Genomic DNA, 25,799 nt, shown 5'->3' with positions numbered 1-25,799 from the left:
AACAGTCTTTTCTTCAGCCTTTGGGGAGGAAGAAAATTGTTTTCATTAAACTGGTACAAAGATATACAGATAATATACATGCACACACAGAGAATATATATAAAGAGATACCATCATTATTATATATACATTTTTAATTAATGCAATGTGTACTAATGCAGCTCTAAACATTCAGCAGACTGAATCCTGAATTCTACACAAGAATGCTGGTGTCTTTTTAAATGTTCATAAATCACATAAAGCTGATATCTTAAAAAGAAAATCATTACCAGCTCATGCGCTGCCATACCCCAAAAAGCTATCCTTAAATAACTGCTGCATAATCATTCTCCTGGAGCATTATTATCCATCAGCTTGCTGCCTATCTCCAGACAGATGCAGTCTGCAAGCCACCAGCTTGTATCTACCATGTGTACGTCAGGAAAAGGAAAACTGCAAATTAGAAAAAGTCCCTGCAGTGGTGAAAAGGAAAAGAGGGCGAGTGGGAGAGGAAGAGGGAGTTCACTGGCCACAGAATTTTCGAGAATGATGACAAGCCAGCCAGCTCCGCCATCATTCACTCACAATAGGATGCTGCGACTCGCGTCTGCTCAAACAGTTTGTCAAGGGGTTTCTGGTATCAAATGCCTGAGAGGCATTGTAATTGCATCCAACCAAGTGTGTCCTCAGGAATCAGGCCTTTAATCCTATGAATATCATCAACTGCCTCCCTTTGTGCCACTGCCAAGCATACACACTAGCACATACTGCATACAGGCAGCAGCACCACACGGTTTCTGTGACTATACCAATCCAAATCCTAAACAGGTTTTACATATTGTACATTTTGAAAAGGAAGTCTTGAGGGATTTGACAATCTCTGCATTACAGATTAGGAACCACACATTGATTTTACTGTCCCCTTTTTTGATTGAGATGTCCCTGAATTTGTTGGCAAGTCATTTGCTCAGTTATTGGAATCTATATTTCTTATTTCTACCAATAAAGAAAAACAGGGAAGTCACTGAAGAGCAAAAGCAGCATGAATGTAAGCTAGGCTCTGTGTAACCAGTATTGTGATAGACAGCAGCCACCCCATATTTCAGCCTGAAAGCAAACTTGTGCGACTTACAAGTTTGCCTCAAAATTTGCAGTTTAGGTCAGGGCCAGGGTACATGTTTATTTTTATCCAAATTTGACAAGAATCAGATAAAGGCCTTAAGCAAAACACTCTAAAGCAAGACAGTCTAAAGACTGGAAAAAAAGAGGTTGGGGGTGGAGGGGAGAGGGAAGATCAGTCTGGTCAGTCTGAATAACCAGGTTGAGATTTGGACTTCAGGACCAAAAATGAAGCTAAATTTCTTTACGAAGTTGTAATTTTGTTATAAAATACCATCTAATCCAAGCTATTAAGGACACAAACAAGCAAAGCACAAGCACATGCCTAACTTCAGTCCTAGTAAAGCCAGTGGGCCTAGTAAAGCTTAAGATTTAGGGTTTTACTGGATCAGGAGTCTAAATATACACATCGACTGCTGTCCCGTTACCTTAGCTGGACCTCACAAGGCAACCCTATTGCTAGGAAGGTTTGTCAATGGAAAATGGGATCATTTTCCTACCCAAAGACAGTTGAGGGGGCATAACAAGTTCCACATGTCTTGTGGGCCTAATATGCCATGTGAGGGACCTAACATGCCCCTAAGGCTGTAGAGAGGGGCCAATATTCCTCCTCAGGTTTACTGGGAGATCTCACCTTAGGAGGTCCATAAGGAGATGGTGCAATGCATCCCTAACCTCTTCCCCCTAGCCACCATTCTTGCCCTGTTCCCACTCCACATGAGCTCCATGAGGTGTTTTTGTCTGGATATCCCTAAAGGACCACAGTAGTGGGAGGTCTATTAAGTATAAAAGACTGACAGTAGCTTCCCTCACTGCCTTCCTTTGCTCCCTTAAACAGGGCACATGTAACAATTTTTCTGCTTCTCTAAATTTATCTTTTCCCACTAAATCAACACACCTCCAGTGAGGGGGAGCATGAGGAAATGGAAGAAACCAGTCACCAATAGCGGCAGGCATGAGACACTGGTTATGGGTGAGCCTGAAAATAAAGGTGTAACAAGTTATCTTCCTGGAAGAGATGGGGAAAGGGAAAGATCAGAAGTGTAGGAGAAAGAATCGAGGAAAACTCTAGCATATTTCTGACTTTTCCTTCCATCCACCTTCCTGTGGCCCATCAAAAGAAACTTGCTTTGATTTCTCACTTGCAGAAGCAAGGGAGGCTCGCAGGAATGGGCAAAATGTGGCCCAGGGGCCGAATGAGGCTCACCAAGCCATTCTATCAGGCCCGTGGGTGCCTCTTTCCCCCAATTAAGAAAATTAATATTTACCTGTCCCTGGCTGCCTCTCATGTGGCCCTCAATAGTTTGCCAAAACTCAGTAAGCAGCCCTCTGCCCGAAATAATTACCTGCCCCTATGTCTAGTGTCTCCTTGCCTTCCCCCAAAGCACTGAGCTGTTCCTCAGCTCCTCCATGCTGCCCTCTCTGCAAAAGGTACCACCAGACTCCATCAAACTCTAAAGGTTTGCGGTAAAGGCCCATAAACACAAGACAGGTGAAGGAGAAGAATAGAAAGGTGTCCTGTAAGCCTTATTAAAGATTACTGTCAATGCAGGGTCCTGTCTTAAGCCTTACATAGAAACTGATGCACATCCCTAGGCAGCATCCATCTCCTGTGCCCATTCTGGGGCCTCAGAAAATGTGAAAAGGTAATCAAAACCCAACTTCCTTCCTTCAGGCATAAGGAGTCCAAAGCTATAACTATTTAAAAAGAAAAAAACATTTAGCCACAAAAGTTTCGTATTATCACAGGCAAAAGTCAGCAGCAGTTTGAGGGTATACAACTCTTTCATAAAATTAGAGATAGGAAAAACAAAACCTTTATATACCTAGGAAAAGTACAGTTGAGGTTGGACTTCTTGAAGACAGCCCTCAAACTGCTTTAACTCTGCTTCCTGGAAAAAAACAAAAAACAAACCCTAACTACTGACCCTGTCCACAGCAAACCATTTCAATTTTGTCACTCCCTGGCAAACAATGGATTGCTTTACTTATCAATCATATAGGAGAAGCACTCCCTTACAAATTTCTATAAAGTCATATATAGCACACAGAAAAGAATTTCACAAACTCCTGATGAGAAAGAAATCACTAAGGACAATATTGTGCAAGACGCAGAGGGCATTCAACCAAACACAAGGAGCTCATTTCTTTCCAAGATCAGGCCATACATTTTGAGGTACTCATGATCTCAACAAATGTCACTGCACACAAAATGAGCTTGTCCCCATATAAAATTCTTGTAAATTAGGATAATGAAATAAGATCATTTTTCAGTAGAAACCCTCCCCATTCCCCTGAGGTTAAAATAGTGATAAATCATGGCACTGACTAATGGAGGCATGTATGTGTGACTGAGGCCTCTAGCAGATGTTACATTTATGATGTGATTAACATATTAATTGTGCCATAATTTACAACATGTTCAGCCAATGCCTGGCACCATAAAATGGCAAACCAACCACAATGATTTTCTACATTATGGCTAGGGACAAAAGTTACACATAAACCAGTATAAGTGATTCAAAACCAGTTCAGATCTGTAACACAACAGAAATTCAGTGTGCACAAACCACTTTCAAAATGGCTGGAACCAATTTAAGATACACCTGGATGGATGTAGTATCAGACTTCACTGATTTAGGTTAAATCTGTTTACTGAACTTCTGTCCTAGATCTCCTCCAAATTCAAGTTAGCTCAGTCCCCTAGCATCCCAGGATGCTTTGCATCTCCCCTGAAAACCATCCCCCCAGAGTGAGTGGGCTAGCTTTGGCCCAAACTGTCGGCTCCAGCCAAGCAGGAAAACATGCTCTAGTGCACCCCAGCTTTTGGCCTGGGGCACTGCAGGCTGCATTTCTGGAATCTGTTCATTTGCTTATTGGTTCAATCTATGCAGTTTAGATTATTCTGCAAAGATTGAATCAATTCAACCTTGAACTTTTTGACCGTCTGGACTTAGCCTATATGGCTAGGGACAGACATTACACATTAACCAATTTAAGTGATCAGGAATGAGTTTAAACCTATAACAGAACAGATGTTCAGTGCATATAAACCAGTTTGAAAATGGCTGAAACCGGTTTGATATGAACTTGGTTGAATGTAGTATCATACTTAATGCACTGTCTGTCCCAGACCCCTTCCTGGTTTAAGTTAAATCAGAGTCCTATCGCATCCCAGGTGCTTTGCAACTCCAGACAGGGCTCTGCTCCAGCCCAGCAAGGCTAGCCCCTCCTCTCTGCTCCCTGACCGGAGCTCTGGCAGAGACTGCAGGCAGCTGCCTGGCTTCCTCCTGCTCCTCTCTGCCCCCTCTCTGTTCAAGCAGGGATTCCCTCCTCCCCTCTACCTTACACAGATACCTCTCAGCATTAGTTAGCATACCACATGCTGGCTGTGGTCCATGGTGTGGGAAATGGGACAAAAGCAGACAAGACAGTGTTGGCTTAGGGCTTTTTGGAGCTCATTAACAAGTAGGTGGTAATGTCCCTCCACTCCTTCCTTGGAAAAAGTGGCTTTAACTAATAAGAGAAGCTGTTGTTTTGTTTGATGGGGTGATAAATGCTAACAACTCCCTGTGTAACTCCCTGCTGTGTAACTCAATGCCCAGTGTGTGTGTGAGGGGGACCCCCTCCCTAATCAGAGCATCCTGCTGGGGCCTGGCCACAGCACCTGAGCTCAGCACTGTCACAGGGAAGGAAGGGCTGCTTCAGCACCCCGTGCCTTCTAGCCTAAGCCACTGCAGGCATGTGCCTGCATTTCTTCAGTTCAAAAGAGATATCTGTGCAGTTACAAACCAGTTTAACCTAGCCAGGTTAGACTAACCTGCAAAGATTGAATCAATTCAGGCTCAGTCTTTTTGAACATCTGTCCCTAGCCTATGTGGAAAAGATCACATGATATTTGGAATAGAACATAAAATTCCTCAGATCTCAATGGCACCATTATTTAAGTGTCTGCCAGGGGTCAAATGATAAAACCATTATTTTCTAGTGCACACCTTTAACAACTTACCCATAAAGAAGGGAGAAAAGTAAGCTGAAATCTCCTTCAGGGAGTAAGAAAAGATCATTTGCATGCCTTGTTTAAGTGTCACCTGAACTCTAAAGTTTAGTTTTTATTTTAAACTCTAGTGTTCATAAACAATAAAGCACCATCACTTTTGCTATTATTTGTATTACAATGTTGCTTAGAAGCACCAGCTGAGATGAGGCCACATTCTGTTAGGTACTGGACATACATAAAATAAACAGTGCATGTCACAAATACTTTATAAGCTAAATAGATAAGGCAGGCAAGAGGTGACAGAAAGTATTCTTCAAATTTTACAGATGGGGAACTGATGAAAAGAATAACTAAGAAGAAAAAAAGTCTGTCACCAAGCCAGGAATCAAACCCAGATCTCCTAAGTCCCAACCTAGTACCTTCTATTCAGACCACTGCCATATACCAGCCACCACACCAGAAACTGAATCTTTGTTTTCTATCAGAGATTGTGCGCACTTGCACATGCACCCATACAAGAGAAAATTCAGCTGAAATGTTATGCAGTGCCCAGAGTGGCATCTACTAAGATCATGACCTTAAATTAGAAGGAACAAGTTGTGTGAACAGAAACAGCTTCACAGTTTTGAAAGCAGGACTGGGAAGGGATGAATATTTTAACACGTCTTCTTGCACTGACATTTTAAATTATAAGTAGCTATTTTATCCAGCATTGCTAGTTTTGTTGCAGTAATAATAAATGGATATGCAGTCTGATTTTTGCATTGCTCTGCAAGGAGACCAGTTTATTGCAAGTTTCCCATTTCTTTAGAAAGAAAAAACAAGACTGAAGAAAAGGAATTTATTCTTCAAAATGCATATATGTGCCTTATGAAAAGTAGCTCTGCAGTGAGGATGGTTGAATCAGGAGTCATCATCAGTGAATATATCTATGATTACTCATATAGAAAAGTTTAAGTAAAAATAAGGCAGTGATGGGAGCAAGGAAAAGCTGCAGCCTGCATAACTAGCCTCAGCATGTACCCAAAGGAAGAAGATAAAAAAAAATGTGGAAAGTTTCAGGATCAAAGCAGCCCTGGTTTTGTCCCTAGTATCCTTGTTGCATTTCATTCATACTGAATTGATGCACAAATAACTTATCTCCCCATCTCACACCGTTAGTCTATCCAATGTCTTCTAAATTGTATTGTTCATTTCCTTTGTACCAAAGGCACCCCCCATCTTTGTATCCCCAGCAAATTCACGTGCCCCTTCTCCCAAAGTAAACAAAATCAGACCTACCATTCATCTTACTGCCCATCACAAGTTGCCTGTTTACATTTCACCCTGTCTTCTGCAAAAAGTACCTGTTGCACTGGATACCTAAGCACATAGAAAGTTACCGACCTTGCAGCTAGACTCCATGCAGCACACTATTAATAGGGGTTTTATAATCTAAGCCAGCCAGGGATGTCAAAGATATAGCCCATGGGCCAGATCCAGCCCACAAAAACATATCATCTGGCCTGTGGTGCTGCCTGCAACCCTTGGACTGTACCTAAACACTGCATATGATGTAGCAGATTGGCCCTGCATGCAGCATATGTTGGTCTTGGCCCCATGTGCTATATATGTCACATGGGGCCAGTCCAGGGTGTGTACTATCTGTGCACTGCCTATGTGCTGTGATGCCTGGCATTGGGGCCAGTCTGTGGGGCCAAACCAGCTTGCATACTGGCCCCATGCCTCCCATCTGGCCTATGGAGCCTGATGGATGTGATACCCCTGATCTAGGTAAATTATGTTCACTCTTTGGCCCTCTGACATCTCAGTTTGTTACTTGTTTTTAAAATGTCAGACAGATTATTCAGTCATGATCTTTTTGTGAATCCAAGCAATTAAACGGCAACTGTCCAGATATTCCTCAAATCTACTTCTGATTTCCATTTTTTTGCTGCCACCTCATTTGAAGATCTAAGATTTTCAAATCATGGTAAAAATGCTTCTCAGAGCAACTGATGCTTTATGGAGACCTTTGAAGCTTTCAGGCAAACACACACTTTTCATTCTTATTTTATTACAAGGAAAGACTAGGTTTCTTATTTTAAGGACCAGTGCAAATGAATGTTTTTGTGCAACTTTAGGCTCTTGTAGCCACTGACAAACATTCCAGAAAACAGCTACAAAAAGACATCTTTGAGTGACATTGTCATCACATTTTCTGTCGGCACTGGGGATGTGGTCAGGACAAACTCTAAAATACCCAATTTATACATGGCATCATTAATATAGCTTTCACACAGCAACTCAACAGTGCAGCACAACCCTGCCTTGGATGCATCATATTTCAGTGAGAATTCAACCCTTTAATTCTTCACTGAGGCTATAATATGGTTAATTAGACTATGGACAATTGCAATGTTTTACCACTTTAAAAGGGGAGGAATTGCTTCTTCAGGGGGAGTGCAGATCAGTAATGAAATACCAATGTTTGCAGGTTTAAACCTGTTTCATCTGGGGTCAGGCACAGTGATTTAGCGAACTACAACAGTTACATTTTCTATATCCTTAGCGTCAATTATGGTGGCTAGTTTCTGTAATGTGGATATCTATTCCTTGGAAATTAGATGATAAAATAAAAAGCTCATTGACTTCTCATAAGCCAGTATAGGTTCCCATCTTAGAGTTTCTCTGCTAAAAATCCTGATAAACCTTTCACATCTGGAGATCCAAGTTCAGTTCTTCTAAATTTCCAAATCAAATTGATGCTGGTAATCCCATCCAAGTATCTAAATAGATACTTTGCATGCATCAAAAATCCAGGGAACAATTTTTTTTGTAAGTCTCTGCTAGAAAGAGTTTGAAATGGGGTGTCAGGGACCTTGCAGACTTGGAATATGTTCACAAGTATAGTGACAACTGTAATGATTCTGTCCACTGTGTCCTGTATTTGGCTCCAACTCAGGAAAGCATTTAAAGCATGTGCCAAGTCTCCCACTATTCAGAAAGTCTTTGAGCACTTGTTTTAGCGTCCTCCTTTCATTCCTATGACACATCAAGACATTAGGCTTTAATCAGCATTACTATTCCCTCACATGTGGGACCCTGAAGAACTCAGTTAACAAAATAACTTATAAAGAGCACCACAGTTGCTATTCATTGATTACCTCACAGCATTGGCAATGCATAGGGGGTGCATGCAGATGCACGTGCACCCCGTGAGATTAGCCGTGCACCCCGTGGAAGCACCAGCTGCAAAACTGGAAGTGCACTTCCGGTTTTGCTGCTGGCTCGGCGATCAGCCGCTGAGGGACCCCCACCCCTGTTTGGTGATCTGATGCCCCAGGCTCAGGAGGCACCAGTTGCCCATGCTTCACAGTGGGCACGTCTACACATTCATTAATATGCAGTAGTTACTGTGCATTATATTTAGTATTTGCTTAATGAAGTACTAACTAAATGCGCAGTAACTACAGTAACTGTGCAGTAGTGCTGGTGCATGGGATTTTTTTTGCAATGCTTACAGTGCTGTAGCCCAATAACACTACGCAGTAACGTATTAGCAGTGTTGTTAGGCTACTGCACAGTAAGTAGATGTACCCAGTGTCTTGCAAATCAACTGATTTTGGAATATAGTCCCACATTTACAAAAGATGAGACAGGGAAAATAAATTAGTATTGTGAAAAAAACAAAGGGAAATCACAGAGGAGCAGAACACAAAGATCATGAACTGAATATCAGCCTCATGGAAGCACTGAAAGATCAGGTAGTTTATCATGCTTGTGTAGAAAATAAGACCTGCAGGGAGCCCCAGGGACCAGATGACATGGCTTCATGGGCTGGATCCAGTCTGCAGATCATATCTTGGTTACCCCTGTCCTAGAGGACGTAGACAAAAGAAAGGAGTTTGTTCCTTAAGTTTTTTTCTTGTTTCTTCTCTTGTGGGGAGGCAAAGTTATATAGGTTTTTGTTATCATGTAAACAAGGGATGGGCAAAACTCACGTCACCACATGATGATGCAAATGCATGATCCTAAGATGCACTGAGCATCAGCAGTTCCTGCTGGTATAATTCATCTACACTACATCACTGATATCAGTACCCAAGCCAGATAGTTAAAAGTTCTCTCAGACGATCAACAACATGCAATCTAATGCAGAGTAGATATAACCTATATTGAATCTGGTTCTAAACACTACCACTTTGGCTTATTTTTAGTAAGACAAGACACATGCATTCTTATTTTCATTACAGCTGACCACTCTCTCCCATCCTTTTGCTGATGAATGAATCAAGACAGAAAACAGCTCCTGTAGGATATCAAAGGTTATGGTGATATAGTTTAAGTGTCAGTTCATTTTGTACTTCAGTATACTATATGACCTAATTAAGTTGTCAGACTTCACTATGAGAGCTCTAGTTGTTATCCTTTGTCAGAAATTATCCACAAAGTATTTCTGAAAACATGAATTATTTTGTTCAATTAGATTTCACATGACATGCAATTAAAACTGAGCTACCATGACTTTAAATAAATGCAGAATGAGGAGCACAGTGCAAAACAATCCAGTTATGTGTCCTGCCCCATCACGGAGGCAGAGCAGCACTCAAACACATGCTTAACTCCTAATGGTTTTGATGGGATTTAAACACATTTGAAGTGCATTACTGAAAAGGAATGCTTTCTTGAATTGGGCCCAGAACTGCCAGAGTCTCAAAGATAATGGCACATGATCTCATATTTCCATTCTGTTAATAAAGCAGCTGAAAGCTAAATGAACCCAGCCAGCTCTCCTCAGACAATTCTCTTCTCACTGCTTAGACTTTTAGCTACACATCTTCTTCCTTTAAAAGCCTGCTTTCCTAACAGCTGCCTTCTCTCTTTAATCGTTGACCATTTTCTTCCATATCCACCTGTTCACTCAAGAGAATAAAAACTATTGCTTGGTTCTGATTATTCAGACTACCTGACAGCGAGACCAGCTGCATAAGCAAAAGAAAATGAAATAACATGTAGTAAGATCTAGAGAAAGTGGTTTCAACAGATTCTCACTTAGCAAAAAGTTATGTAAAAGGCTGTCAAGCAGAAACAAATGCAACAATGGTCTGTCAGTCTGAGAAGGGAAGTTGCAATTTAACAACTCTGTCCTCCCAAAAAGTGTCTGTTTGATAAGAATGGGACTAACCGGTCATATTGATCCATGTAGGTGGAGCACAGCATAATGCTTTAGTGATGCAATAATATCCTTTTCCCTTCCCATGGAGTGCCTGTGTATTCTCATTGCTGTAGGCATCTTTGAAAGTTCCTTCATATTCTGAATTTTTAAAATAAAATAAAGGTAAATAAAAACAACAGTTTGATATCTAGGACATGATCCAAGCCCCACTGAAGTCAACTGGAGTGTTTCCACTGATTTCAATGGCCTCTGGATTTTAAAGTGTGTGTGTGTGTGTGTGTGTATGTGTGTGTGTGTGTGTGTGTGTACGTACATACATGTACATGTACAGGGAGATCGCTCTCTATCTCCAGGGATTGTTTTTTACAGCTGGGGAAACTGAAATAAAGAAAAGTTAAAGTAGTGTCATATATACTATCAGTTAGACATGTTAACAAAACATGGCCCTGATTCAGCAGGATACATAAACAAGTTTCAGTGTTAAGTTTTGAATACGACTGTTGGCTACAACGGGTCTATTCAGGTGCTAAACATTAAGCATTCATCTATATCACTTGCTGAATCAGAACTTTGTTCTCCTGTCTTTTAATACAGTACCCTATATATACTACAGCAAATTCCCTGTGCTCCTCTTGGCAGGACTTCCTCCTTCCTTTTAAAAGATGTCATCTGTGCCAGTACTCTACTTAAGATTCATGTCTACACAGGGACACTAAAGAAAATTACTTTCAAATAACTAAAATTTTGTGAATTCAAAGTGAAATCCCACTTAAATGTATGCTTGGACATTTTGGAGAGGCTCATCCACAATTACGGGAGTTTTCTTCTGAATTATTTTAATTCACTTCCAAGACAGCGTGCAAAACTCAGTTAAGACCACCTTAATTCTAAGTTGAAGAGTCCACATAAGGTTTAACAAGGTTTTAAATGATTCACTTAAAAAAAGTAATTTGAATTAGCTCTCCTGACTGTTCCCATATAAACATGCCCCAAGAATAAATCCAAACAACATTTTTTCTGCTTCTGATTGAATTACCTTATTTTATACCCAATCCATGACAACAATAAAGTCCCCACCAAAATCACAAGCAACACCCAGTACATTAAATAGATCTGAATGAAAGCTAGCCGATTCATTTTTTGCATTTGAATTACATTTACCTTGACATTTCACATTGTGACCATTTCAATTACTGCCATTTTAACAAACTGAAGAAATAACTGAAAACTTTCTATAGTAATTCCAATATTTTAAAAAAAACTTTAAAATTTTGAATTTTATCAAAAAAGTGCTCATGATTTTTCTTTATGTCTCGCCTCAAATTTTAGTCCAGTTCTTATTTAGCAAGGGCATCAACCCTTACCTTTTCTGTGTATTTTTGTACAAGCATTTACACAAAAAATCAAGTCTTCAGTCACATTTTACCTTTTCAAAGCAAAAACATGGATTAACTACACAGTGCACCCATCTATATGAGATACTTTACTGAACAGTAGATCAATTTACTGTGCAGTAAGCATCACCATCTACACATGTAGGTGCTTACTGCACAGTAAATTGGTCCGCTATGTGGTTAATTTACTACCTGCAACTGCAGTTAAAATTTAACTGCAGAGTAATTACTGCACAGTTAGGCACATGTAGATGGCTGACTGGGAGCAAATTTGCTCCCAGTTAGTCAGGCAGCAAGGGACAGGAGATTGCTTCCTGTCCCTAGGAGCTGCCAGCTGCTGGGGCAGGTTCCAGTGCTGGAGCCTGGGCTGGGACAATGTCCCCCAGTCCCAGCAACAGGTGATTGAGGAGCTGGGGTGAGGAGCTCCCAGCTGTAGGCAGGGGGACATTGCCCTAGCCCGGGCTCCACCATCAAAGCCCATTCTGGCAGCAGGCAGTTCCCAGGGGCAGGGAACAACCTCCCAGTCCCTGCTAGGAGCCTGGGGCTCCCCCGGCTGCTGCACAGGGGCACAGCAGGTTGACAGCAAATCTGCTCCTAAATGCCTGCACATGTAAATGCCTGCCTAGGGTCGGATTACTCCACAGTAAATTACTGTGGAGTAAACCCATCTAGCAGCATTAGCATGTGTAAATGCACTTGTTATACAATAGATCTAGGATGTGTTCTTTTATTGTATAAGGGTTGCTGACTCCCAGTCCTATGCTCAGTACAGTGCCTATTTCCAGACATCCTGATTGACCTTCCCTCTGATCCATCTCAATCACATAATCACACTGAAGGCTCCTTTCATGGATGACCACCCTGAATGTATTTCTCAATGGATTTTGACGGTTACATTTGCTGTGAAATTAACATAGGAGATTCAGCAGGCTTATTCATTAACTTCTTGTGATTGACTCCTGTCTTCATCACCGTAAAAATAAATTTCCTGCATTGATATAATGATTCTCATTTTCCTTTTGCTTACAAATGTGAAAATCAGGAGTAACTCCACTGAGGGTCTATCAGTTGTTATACCAAGTATAACATAGTTTTATATCGAATAGAGACCTGGACTTGATAACATGAAAGCAAATTTGTTTTACCATGGTCTCCAAGCACTACGCAAAAAAGGTTTTCCAAGTTATTTGTACATAAAAATTACTTCCATCATCTCTGGAATGCAGCTGCCTGTAGGGTGAAAAGCAGCAGCTAACAGCACACAGTACTACACAAGAATTTATGGTAGGAAGCAAAGAAAGTTATATCCAATTGAAATAAGGAAGGAAATTTTAGGAAGATATAATTATAGTCAGATCTAATTTATCAGAATGGGGTGGGAGATTAAAGTTATTAGAATAAACAGTTTGAAATAAGTGAAGGTCTTTGGAATGCTCTAGTATACATTGAGGAATATGACCTCATTTTGAATAAACAAGTATTTTTTTTAGATAAAGGACCCAAATTACAAAGTTGCCAGGACACTCGATTTAGCATTCTGACTGTTCTAAATGTTCTAATGGGATTTGTTATTACTGCTAATGATCCAGATACTTATATGTTATTCAAAAGACTAAACTTTTCAGCAATATTTTAACTGCCAAAACTATACAAGTGCACTGACTGAATAATGACCCAAAATTAAGAGAGAAAAAAAGGTTTTTTTAAAAAAAATCACTAGTTCTAATTCCTGAAGCCCATACCTATGATTCCTTTGAAAACCTTCTAAACTGATCAAGAGGATATCAAAGAAAGAACTAGCTATATCTTGTACAAGACATGCCTCAAGGCATGTAGGTTGCATACTGGACGCTTTCAGGAAGAGGCAGTCCAGAACTGGCTTTAGATATTTAACAACAAACTCTCCTGATGTAGGGGAAAGATAGGACTTATAGTAACAGATGAGTATGGGTGCTTCAGACACTATTAGGAACCTAAAAATTGGAAAAAAAAAAAAGATGTACAGAAAGTGGAAACAATGGCACATAATCTGGAATGAATATGAAGGGATAGCAAAAGCAGGGGTAAAATAAGAAAAGATAAGGATCATAATGAAATACTATTAGGAAGCGTTATAGAAGGAAAAAAGAAAAGGACTTATAAAAACACCAAAAGTCAGACAAGGTAAAGAATATTAAAAAAGGATGGATTTATTTAAGTCTGCGGGGCCTGATGCCACTAACCCTAGAGTGCTTAAGGAACTAGCCAAAGCAACCTCTGAACAATTTACAATTATCTTCAAGAATTCATGGCGGACAAAAAAGTCCAAAGGCCCTAAGAAGGACAGTCAGTATCCAGCTTTAAAAGATTTTTAAAAAAGAAGAAGAATCTGGGAACTACAGAAAGTCAGGCTGGCTGGTATTCCTGAAAAGATACTGGAAGGAATTATAAAAATAATCCATGTATAGAGACCTAGAAGATAATAAAATGATAAAAAAGTAATCAGCATAATTCCGTCAAGAACAAATCATGTCAAGTTGATCTAATGACCTCCTGACAGGATAACTGGCCTTGTGGATAAGAGAAAAGCAGTGCATAAGGTATACTTTGACTTTCAAAGGATTAAGATACATCCCCATATGACATTCACATGCCAAAGAGGCAAATGTGGGCTGGATGAAAATTGCTATAAGACAAGTACATAACTGGATGAAACAAAAACAGTCAGTCAAAGAGAAGTTGTCAGCAAGGATCCTGGTTTTCCCTGATAAAGAATCACAAAATCTCTAATAAAACCCCCAAAATCTGTGATTAAAATTAAAGGCCCTCCACAACCCTCTGGCCCTGCTCATGGCTCTTAGCGCCCCCCACCCCATCCCACAGACTTGCTGGTGCCACTCACCCCCGCCCACAGCCCCAGCTCCCCCAGCCCTGCTAAAGGGGGCCCCCAGCTGCCAGGGCTATGGGGCCATAGCCCCCTGCCCTCAGCAAGAGACAGCAGCTACTGAAGTGGAGCAAATCCCAGCTCCCCACTGCTGCCTTCTCGCTGCAGGCTGAAGAGAGTGAGGATGGAGTGGCTTCCCACTATGGCATGCATTTCCAGGGCTCGTGGGGGACCCATGCCCCCTAGATCTGTGTGGGGTGGGGGTGGGGCCAGGCATGGGCTGTGTGCTGCAGGCATGGGTTCCCATCCTGCTGCCCTCTCCTCGGCCCTCCGCAGCCCAGTGGGCATGACCTGGTGCGGCATGGAACAGCAGAGTCACATGGAGAAACTGCCTGCCACTACAAGCTCCGCGCTGCCCTGGTGATGCACCCCCCTGCATGTGCAGTTGCAGTGAGGGCAGCATCGTGGGGTTGTGCCCATCAAAGTTGCTGTGCACACAAGGGATGCGATGCCAGGGTAGCACGGAGCTTGCCATGGCAAGCACATTTCCTGCATGGCTGTGCTGTACCCTGCCATGCCAGGTCATGCCCGCCAGGCTGTGAAGGCCCTGGGAGAGGGCAGCAGGACAGGAGCCTGTACCCACAGTGGGCAGCCTGTCCCCACCCTTGGCCCACGCACAGATCTGGGGTGCATGGGTCCCCCCTGCCGCCCAGGAGTGTGTACCGTGGCAGGGAGATGCCTCCCCCACTCCACTTCCTGGACAAGCGGCTCACAGCCCTGTCCCACTCCCTGCTGGGGCTCTGCAGCTGTGCATTGCAGCCCTGGGCCCCAAGCGTCATGCACTGCCTGGCTGGGCAGCAGCCCCTGGCCCAGCCCTGCCTAATAGGGATGTGCGAAACGAATCCTATTTGATTCAGATTTGGCTCAAATCAGGGACAGTAATTCAGTTTGTTGATTTGGGTCACTGTCCCCGATTTGATTCAGTTGAATCTGAATCTGACGAGTCAATGCTGATTTGAAGAATCAGCAATTTGGACACAGACACAGCTTTCAATGTTTGTTCTACATAGCTCAAGGTACCAGGTGCAGCTTGTAAATGCTGCGATGGTGGGGTGGATGGAGCATCCCACAGGAGCACGCCCACATGCTCAGCAGCAAACCTAGAAGTGGACTTCTGGTCCCCTTCCAGGTCTGCCAGGGAGCACGCATGGGAGAGGCCCTGAACCCCCTGGTCCTGGCTCAGCAATCAGCTGGCAGGGACCCTGGGTACCCACCCCCAGACCCAGGAGACACCACTCATTGAGCCAGGGTGGCCCATGGGCCCCTCCAGTATGCTTCCCGGAGGACCCAGAAGTGGATTTGTTACTCCATTTTTCTGTGGGGAACAGAAAACCCGGATCCCTGGTTATCAGTGGAAAAGCGTCAGAATCCGAGGGCTTTTCAAATTAAGTCTAGTGCTATTCAACATTCATTAGCTACTTGGATAAAAGAATACAGAGCATAATCATAAACTTTGCAGGATCAAGTGGACACAAGTTGCAAGCATGGTGGAAGACAGGATTAGAATTCAAAAAAAGATCCTGATAAATTAGAGAAGCTGTCTGAAATCAGCAGTATGAAGTTCAGCACATAAAAGAGCAAAGTAGTGTATTTAAAAAGGAAAAATCACATGCACAAACATATAAATAGAATGAAATTGGCTACACAACAGTACTGCAGAAGAGGGGCCATAGCAGGCTACAGAAAGACCAATGAGATGATGTGGAGAAAAAAGGCAATTCACAGCCTGGGCTGTATAAACAGGAGTGCTGCATGGAAGACCTGAGAGGAAATTATTCAGCTCTGCTCCATGCTGATGAGGCTTCAGCTGGAGGTTTTTTTGCCCAGTTCATGGAAAGATTTTGGAACAAATTATTCTGGAACAAATAAAAGCAATTGATTTAATAAGAACCTATTAGGCACCACACTAAAGAAAAAGATGCAGACAAATTAGAGAGTCCATGTGAAAAAAGATGATGAGAGTCCTTCAATACAAAAAAGCTGCTATAAAAAAACTGATCCATTATCCATGTCCATTAGGGTTAGGACAGGAATCAGTCAGCCTATTTTGCAGCAAAGATCATTTCAATTAGGTATTAGGGCAGCAACTGATCTCTAAGGACAGTGAACCAGTGGAACAGGCCACCTAGGGATGTTGTAGAGATACTTTAACTGAAGATTTTTAAGAACTGGTTAGCAAAACATTTCTTAGGTAGGGTCTTGACTATGTACTTTATCCTTCCTCAGAAGATGAGGATGGACTAAAGCAGTGGGGTCAACCTTTTTTGGCAGGCATGCCACAAATTAGCCTTGCGTCCTCCCCGAGTGCCACTACATCTCTTTTCCCTGCCTGATTTGCTGCCCTGCTTTCTGCTTCCTGCCCTGTGCTCCCTGCTTGATCTGCTTCCTGCTCGATCTGCCACTGTGCTGCCTGTCCCCTCCCTGATCTACTATGTACCATACACACAGGCTGCTGGTACCAGTTGTGGCACTGTTGCTTCAGGTTGGCCACCCCTGGTGTAAAGGACCTCTTATGATCCTTTCTGACCTTTATAGGATTTCTACCTTTATACCATCCAGTGGGGCTGAGTGGTCTCTGAAAAAAAAAAAAAACTTAGCAAAAGACTCCAGCTTGCTCTAACTGAAATTCTCATCCTTGAAAATGAGATAAATAGGCTTCCCACATGCATGAACAAACCGGAGTCCCCACAGTTTTATACAGTTCAAAAGGATCTCTTCAGGGCACTGTCTACTCTGATATTTAATAAAGGCCAAAATCAGTGATGCGGAACCTACATTTGGAAGCTAAGATGCCCAGCATTATATATTTATAAAAAAGATGATAGATGGATAGATAGATAGATAGATATAAACACAGAAAGACAGTAGAGGATACTAGTAAAGGACAGAGTAAAGTTTATGATATAGGTCCTCATTCTACTTGCCAAGCTTGCAAATAGTTTGGATCCTTAGTTCATGTAACTGATAGTTGAATAACCTAATGTCAGAAGTTTCGAAGTTAATTTACACTTTTGACATAAAGTAAATTAAATCTCTCACTTGTGGATGTCTTTCCTCCAGGACCAAGGTAACTCAATAAAATCTTAAAGCAAGCTATGCAAGGTATGCAGTACCATGCTACTGTTTGGGAGTTGTTCACCAGCTGGTACTGGGCTTCTCACCTTGTAACTATACCAAATCCTAAATTAACATTTATCCATGGTGTGATGGTAACTCTGTTCCACTAGTGACCATCTGTGGCCACAACTGCTACCTTTGGACAGAGTGACTTGGGTGGTACAACCAGAGGATAGGTAGCTACAGGGCAGTCAGAAAGACATAAAGCATCAAGATATACAAGGAGTGTGGGCCAGATCTTCAGAAGAGCTCAACTTCCATGACTATGACCAGATTTTTAGACCAGCTCAGCTCCTGTTTAGATAGCAAAGTAGGGGTTTTTAGTGTAAGAAAATCATCATGTTAGACCCATAGTTCTTTTGACAGTCTAGTCATCACTCAGCAGCCCCCATCTTGGCACTTCATTATGAACATCTGGCTTTTGTTAGGTGTCTAAATGGGAGCTGAGATGTTTTGAAAATCAGGTCCTGATGAACATATAACAATTTGGCCCTGAACTGTTCTAAAAGTCTTCCATTATGACTCCATGCTGTGTGGAGAAAGCAAACCTGATATTGCTAGATTGAGGAGATGTTGGTAAGAGATGAGGAGAGTTCTCCAGTTAAGTCTTGTTGTAGAATATCAGATCCCTCAACCCCCCGCCCCTGGAACATGACACTCTCTCAAATGTAAACGTTATATAGTATCTATACTAAGGCTATAATCAGGTTCAGAGAGACTTAAGACCCATGACTGGCCCTTGTCTTCACTATTTAACATTTACAATGTAATAACACATAAAGGCAATAATCAAGACAGGATCCCCTTGTGCTAAGCAAATATAAATATATATTAAAAGTTGGTCCATCCCTCAAAGACTTTAAGTATAAATGAAACAAGTTATTGGCCAGAGGACTTGTCCTACTATATATTTTCCAAAAACAAACTGTTCTAAAAATCAATTAGCCTTGCCAAATGGTAGCATGGGAGTTTCCTGTCATAATTCAAAAACCTCAAGCACTCAAAACAAAAAAGAAAGAAAAAGAAGTCAGTAGTTAAGGACATCATAAATCCTTACAGTGACAAAATTATTCTTATCAGGTAACCAGTATGCAAAATTCAACAGAGCACAATTCCCTGAAATCTGATGAATGGAAATGAATGCTAGTCTTCCACCAGTGAGCTCAAAGTAAATACAAGGCAAACTCCTTTTAAAAAAGAAACATAAAAATGACAGATGTTCAAACTAATGGCATCTCAACACAACAGTTTTAATTCTAGCCCAGGTGGGAAGCATCGCATAACATACAAAGTCAGTACTGAAGTCAGTACTTTAACTAAGTGGAGCCTTGGACATTCAACATACAGACTGATCCTGCAGGTCTTTACTTAAACAAGTGTGAATAGTAAAATGAGATCCATAGTTTGTATTATCCTTCTTACTATTTATAATATCCTTTTAGTCATTGAAAGTTATAGAATTTACCCAACTAAAGAGATCTATTTAAAACACATCTATTACAATCAAGCATAACCTGTAAATTCCTCTGTCTGACCAACCTCTTAAAAGGAAATGGATTAGTGACAGAGAATTGGGCTTTTATTATAAGATTTAGTCCCTGCTCTGTATATGCGTTTTGTTTTTAAGTTGCAATCTCTGAATACATTTTCACTTAGACAAGGAACAGTGATTCCCTCTTCAATGTAGCTTATCTCTTATTGTTTCCTATTTGGAGACTTAGTGAAAAGATGAAGTATCATTACTTGGCTCTCCAACCCCATTTTTCAGAGAAAAACCTTAATAAAGTCAGTAATGAGCCATGAAAAGACTATTTCTCTGGCATCTCTGTAGATATTTTTTTGAGGTTAAAACTCAGGCAATGATCTGCTTTTAACAACATTTAGGGTCAGATTTGGATGCCAGCATTATCATGAGGAATCCAGGTTTTCCATTTCCTGTGGAAAAACATGGATTTTCCCCCTTTAAAGGAGAAGATTGTGTATTTATCACTTCAAAGGTGAAAAACACAGATTTTCCCCTTTGAAGTGGGAAACGATGGGGTCCCCTTTTTGCAAACAGCTCTGTGCAGGTTGGTAGAGTTCCAGCCTGCAATAAATGGCTTGCATAAGTGTGCAAAAACCTAAGTCCTGTCGGGAGAGGGAGAGGAAGGGGGTAGGGGCTGGGGCTGAGAATCTGAGACTAGCCAGGGCTCCTGCAGCCTTAGGGGTATGTAGGGCCTGGGGGGCTGGGGGCCTCTAAGCAGCAGGGGGGACAGCTGCAACTGAACCCACATCCTAGTAAGTCAAGGAGCAGCAGGGAGCTCTGATTTTCCATGATAAAAAAACCAAAATTAAGCACCAAAATATATAGGTATTTAGAATTGATTTCATTATAATGATTGAGACACTGGTTGGCTTCCAAACTGCTTTAAAACTGTAACTATATCAACAAAACATTGTGTTCAACTGATACCTATATATATAGTGATGTTTCATTTTAATCATGGAAAATGCAGATGTGGGGGGTTTTAATCAGAGAATTTTTGGATTTTTTTTTAGCAGAGAAAACCATATATCCATGATTATCACTAAACAGCACATGACTTCAAGAGCAATCTCACTGAAGGGCAAAGCACTTATTCCTCATTACTTTGGGTCCAATCTCAGTTTTACATTAATGCCTCTTAAAACTGCTCCATATATGTAAAGTGGCATTAAAATGTACATAGATTACATTGTCAGAGAAATGTACAGAGGACTTAGAATAAGGAAAAATCAAACAGGTTTGGGAAGCCCATCAAATGACTGGTCATATCATGTCAAATGACTTGTTGGTTGGCAACCTATTATTTGATTGCAGTCAAAAATTGGCAAGTATTCCATGAAGCCAAGAATGTCCTTGCATAGGTGGCAGTCTACCTTTTTTATTGCATCATAGTGTCATCTTTTAGCTGTGACTGCAGGCATCTTCAAATGCAAGGAGGAAAATGCTTGAAGAAGTGGCTTGCTGCCTACTTAGCATAACTGCATTTTAAAATCTGACTTCTGTCTTTTATAGTTGTCCTCTCATGTGATTTCTTTCTTTTTTTTTTCTTCTTATTTTGTAACTGTTCGGGCTGACCCTGGGGCTTTGGGATAAAAGCCAAGGAAAATAAGAACTGCACAGTCTTAAATATCATTCACATTCACACTTAACAAATGTTGCTAGTTATAAAAATCCATTACAGCTCTTTAAAATTTCATTGTTTCACAATAACAGTTAACTAATTTGCTTTTTTGGAATTAGCATGCATTTCTAATCTTTTGAAGATTAAAGTCTCTCTCTTCACTGTTCTAATAAATTCATGCTTAAGGTATTTGACCACTATTTGAAAATACTTGATCGTGTATTTTTTTTACAATAATTATTTTGACAGGTCTGTGTAAGGTTTTTTGACAACCCTACACAACCCTAAATCAGATACTCAGCGCAACCATTTACCCTTGTGCAAAGTGAGTACAAAGGTCAGCTCAAGAATAGATGGCATGTTGGGATAGGGTGGTTAAGACATGCTAGTTTCTAGCATCACATTCAGCCTCCTTTGACTCCACAGCCCAAATAACCAGGGAACCATTTACATCTTGTTAGACTCAGTATGGCTTTTGTTGTGAGTGGAACAAGACTCAGACTCACACTTCTGGAGCTGTAGCAAGATATCTCAATCATATTACACCCCCAAGTGAGTGCAAAGAGGGTATTTAATGCTACACACCACAGTGGTTAATGACATAAGACTATGACTTTCAAACAGGCCTCAGATTTAAACTTCACTTTCCATAGGAGCTAAATGCCTAATTCCCTGAGCCCCTTTGAATAAAAACACAGCTCAAATGACTAAACAAAACACAGGCTTAGAGAGACCCATAGAACTGGATATTATCATCATTACCAGTATTTTAGATTTAACAACACCTAAAGGCCATAACCAAGACAGGATTCCCTTGTGCTAGGCAAATATAGATATAAATGGTCCCCTCCAGCAAAGTCTTATCTTAAATAATAACAATTACAATAATAACAATAGTAACAGTAGTAATAATAGTAATAATAATTAGAAAGTAATCCCAGGGTTAGGGCTCTGATCTACAACGTGACAAATAATTTCCATTCCCTGATGTGTCACAAACTCTCCATGACTTTGGAAAAGTTACTTAGTCTCTCTGTATCATAAAAATCTGGGTAACAATAGTCCCCTGCCTCACAGGGGAGCAGGGAGGCTAAATGCATAAAAAACTGTTAGGTCCTCAAGTATTATGGTGACTGGAGCCATACAGATGATGCTGAAAATGGCTACACATTGTGACTTGAAGGATCATAACACTATGGGCCAGAGTCTTTGTCATTTAAGGTCAGAGTAGAATCAGATCAAGAGAACTGCTTTTACATATGAAAGCCTGTAAAACAGAATACCTACACCTGCTACAGAAGGGCTGATTAGTTCAGAAAGGGAAAAAAAAAATCACATCTGGAAAAGCTTTGAGCCTTTGCTAATACTTGACATTTTTCCAGGGTATTTTGATACTTTTCTGTAAGATGTCATCTGTTTAGCCCATCAAGGGACTGGGAATTCTAGGAATAACTCCTAGTAAGTGTTTCTGAAACTGATTCCACTGTTCATAGGCAGGCACTGGAAATCCCTTAATGTGATTAACCACTGCAGTGCTGTAAAGTGGAGGTATTATGCTTTTCATATGCTTACTTTCCTACAACAGATATTGACTTCCTCTCAGATGCTGATCCCTCCCTTCCTCTAACTCAACTACTCCTTCCCAGATCTGTTACTCCAAGAGCCTTACTGAGCTCAAGCCTTAGCTATAGTTCCATCCCAAAAGATTTCCATTCCAAAAATGCAATAGAAAATCCAAGCTACTTTCTTTATCAACTTTATTTTTAAATAATACATTTTCAGGTCAAATTTGCTTCCCTCCATCCTGTTTTCCACTTATAAAAAGACATCCAAAGCAGGGAAGAGAATTTCTTGACAGCCACCACGTGGAGACAACATCAACTACAAAAAGAACCACCCCCATCTAAGCCCTATCTGGCTTCACCTTTGGGGAGTGTGAGGGGTAGTAGCCATTTTCTACATTTTTATGTTCTGCAAATCCTGTCAATAATCTTTATGTTAAATAAGAGTAATCTTAGTAGATTTTCCTCCCTCTTGTTCTTCTTTCCTTCTTTCTTTCTAAAATTCTTGTGCATTTTCTCCCATCTTTAAACTATTCATTTTTTCCCTGTACCATCCTTCCTTTTCTAGTCATTCTTTAGACCACTCCCTGCTTGTCTTCAATATTCCCATTACACATTCATTCTTGAATTCCTCATTTGTTTTGCCTTTTCTATCTCACTCCTCTGTCTTCATCCCTACTACTAATTCTGCATACCCCTTGCCCATTCACCAGTCAGCATGACTGCACATCTCAGCCCTCTTGCTCTCTTCCCACACATGGCTCTATCTAAATGGCTCTATCTCTAAGCCTGTGTTTTGTTTAGTCATTTGCCAGAGCCCTGCTACACCCTTATGGTACCATATGGTAACTTCTGCCCCATCTTTCTCCTTCTACTCACACATAGCCAAGGTTCTGAATAGAGACCACGTGTTTACGACAAAGCCTAGAGCCACTACTGCTAAGGCCTTCACTAGGGTAGCAAATGTTTCTTTTTCCCTGCTGACAGTTAAGAGTGAAAGGGTTGGAGGGGACATGTGCTGTTTCTTGGGAGTGTCACTAGGTAGCATTCCCAAGCAGTTGATGTTAACAGTAGATGGATTCTGCTTCCTTTGGCAGCAGGACCTCTAATGAAAAGCACAATGCTAAATTATAAATCTCTCATACATCCAGAAGGCACTGTGAATAGAACTTTGTTTCCTACTTTTAGTTTTAGTTTTCCCCTGGGGTGTCCCGGTGAACAGTTCCTCACCAAGCCCTTGAAATACTCCCCTAGTGTAGCGGTAAGCTGCTACCAGGTCCTCTCTCAGCCTTGTTTTCTTCATTGTATTAGACAAGAGGCAGGCAAAACAACAAACAGGAGCACAAGGGAACGATGTTGATCACCTTGGGGCATGAACAGTTATTCATTTCTAGGACTGGAAATTCCTGGAAATGTCCAAGTTTAAAGTTGAATAAGTTTTATAAAAAACAAAATCAACAGCACTAACACATGCATCTGAAGAAACACAAATTAATATGTCAAAGCTCAACTCTGCAACTGTTACTTCAGCAGTGCTCCCATTGACATAAGCAGAAGTCTTGCAGAAGTAAGGACCCACATTTACAAACTCAGTGGAAGAACTTTTCTTAGCAGTGATGAGAGGTCCTACTGGAGTCAGACAGATTATCTGAACAAGCAACTACCCACACAAAGGGAGTAGGTATTCCAAATCAAAATCCAAACATTTTTAAGTGCCTCTCTCATTCTTACTATCATCCTAAATTTGTATAATGGTAGCACCCAGGAGCCTTCATTATGGATTGGGACTCTGTAGAGCTAGCTGTACAACAAAACAGACCAGACATACCCCTTCCCAGAGTATGCTGCGATTTCAATCAGAGGGCCTTGCTCAGTGAAAAAAAAATTACATTCTTGGAACTGAGGGTTTTGCCCTGAGTGAAGAATGAGGAGAAGTGCAGTGGTTATCTGTGCATATTAATTGTATTCCATTAGCTCCAGACACCCCAGAAAGGATCGTGACTGGATTGCGCATTAGGCTATATGACATAAGGGATTGGTATTTCTGAGTCTGAGTCTCCTCTTACACACAAAGGTAAACTGAGAGTAATATCACTGAAGCATATGGTGTTACTGATGTCAAATCAGTATACATGAGATGAGAATTAGGACCTTTACATTTAACCCTAAGTGTATCTGTAGAATTCAATGCATGAAACAGAATGGAATAAAATGAGAAACACAAAGCATGTCTAAAGAAAATATGCTGGGTTTGATACTAAAAATGAACCAAAGCTCCAAGATTCTTGCAAGTTCCTGCACACATACACGAGTGCAATCAGCTCTTCCCAATCCTTTCTTCCTCATGAACCTGTACAGAGCCAGCCAGAATATGGTGCATTCCCACTGAGAGCACACAGCACTTGGAGCCCTTGCACCACTCATCCTTCCCCAGTTCCTTCTGTTCTCTATAAGCAAAAGGCATCTGTCCTCTTCTCCTTTACACATGCCCAGTCAGATCACAGCCTGCAAAGCCTCAGTCTAGCCTGGTAGAATCATGTGCTAGAGAACATATCTCTGCACAACATCCATCTGCTCACATTATGACACTTTAACCGTATTAAATTAACTGAAATGGCAGAAAGATCTGGATCAAACGTCTCTTCCCTCCCCTCCTACCCATTCCACCTTACTCTCACCCCAACATATGGAATGCCATATGAATTATTGAATGGATCAGACTAAAACAGAGGCCTGCAAGATCTATTTGCAAATACAGATTAAGGGAAAATTGTCATTCTGTAGTACGGCACTGTTTGCCTTAAAAGCTTGGTCTATCACTTTTCCTGGCACGACCGCTTCCAGCTCTGGCAAATAATCTTAAACTCAAATACCAGTCACCAGCACACTTGAGTAAATCGCATGTTATTCTTGAGTTAATTTACTGCGTTTGCAAAGAATAATAGGTCAGGTGTAAGTTACCAAATTGCAGTTTTCCACCCAACTACGATCATTCTGGAGTAGCCATGCTATTACCAACAAGGATTGCCATAAAGGTTTACTATTCATCTCATGCATATGATCATTAATATGAGGTATCATAACAAAGGAAATCTGACAGGCTTATAATAAATTATCTACTGGCCCAAGAAATATAAAAAGGGGAATGTGCATGCATTCATGTGCTAGAGAACATTATTCTCCTGTATAAACTGCGTGTACAATGTTGTTTCAGAAAAGAAAGTTACTTCATACTAAGAAATGCTGTGATATACAGTACAATCCTATTATAAGGAATAATATGGACAATCTGATTTAAGTGCAAATAGTCAACAAGCCCAAGATTGAATCGATTCAGTCTTCACAGATTTCTCTAAACTGTGTAGATCGAACACAGAATAAAGTAAACCAACATTCACTTT

At 41.0% G+C, this 25,799-nt stretch overlaps 1 protein-coding gene across 36 annotated transcripts in view; it reads right to left on the bottom strand.

Moving 5' to 3' along the window:
• MAP2 (microtubule associated protein 2) overlaps nt 1–25,799 on the bottom strand; it is a 366,938-nt gene that overhangs the window by 204,031 nt on the left and 137,108 nt on the right. The window contains exon 1 of one of the 36 annotated variants that reach the window (XM_090044867.1): nt 270–754. The exons of the other annotated variants lie outside the window; for them this stretch is intronic. The gene's annotated coding sequence lies outside the window, so the exon portion shown is untranslated. Of the gene's footprint in view, nt 1–269; nt 755–25,799 lie in introns of those variants that run through there. 36 annotated transcript variants of the gene reach the window in all.

This window comes from Crocodylus siamensis, chromosome 4 (genome assembly GCF_052110815.1).
Source record: "Crocodylus siamensis isolate JL-2025a chromosome 4, ASM5211081v1, whole genome shotgun sequence".
Taxonomy (NCBI): Eukaryota; Metazoa; Chordata; order Crocodylia; family Crocodylidae; genus Crocodylus; species Crocodylus siamensis.
This window is presented reverse-complemented; position numbering and strand designations above follow the sequence as displayed.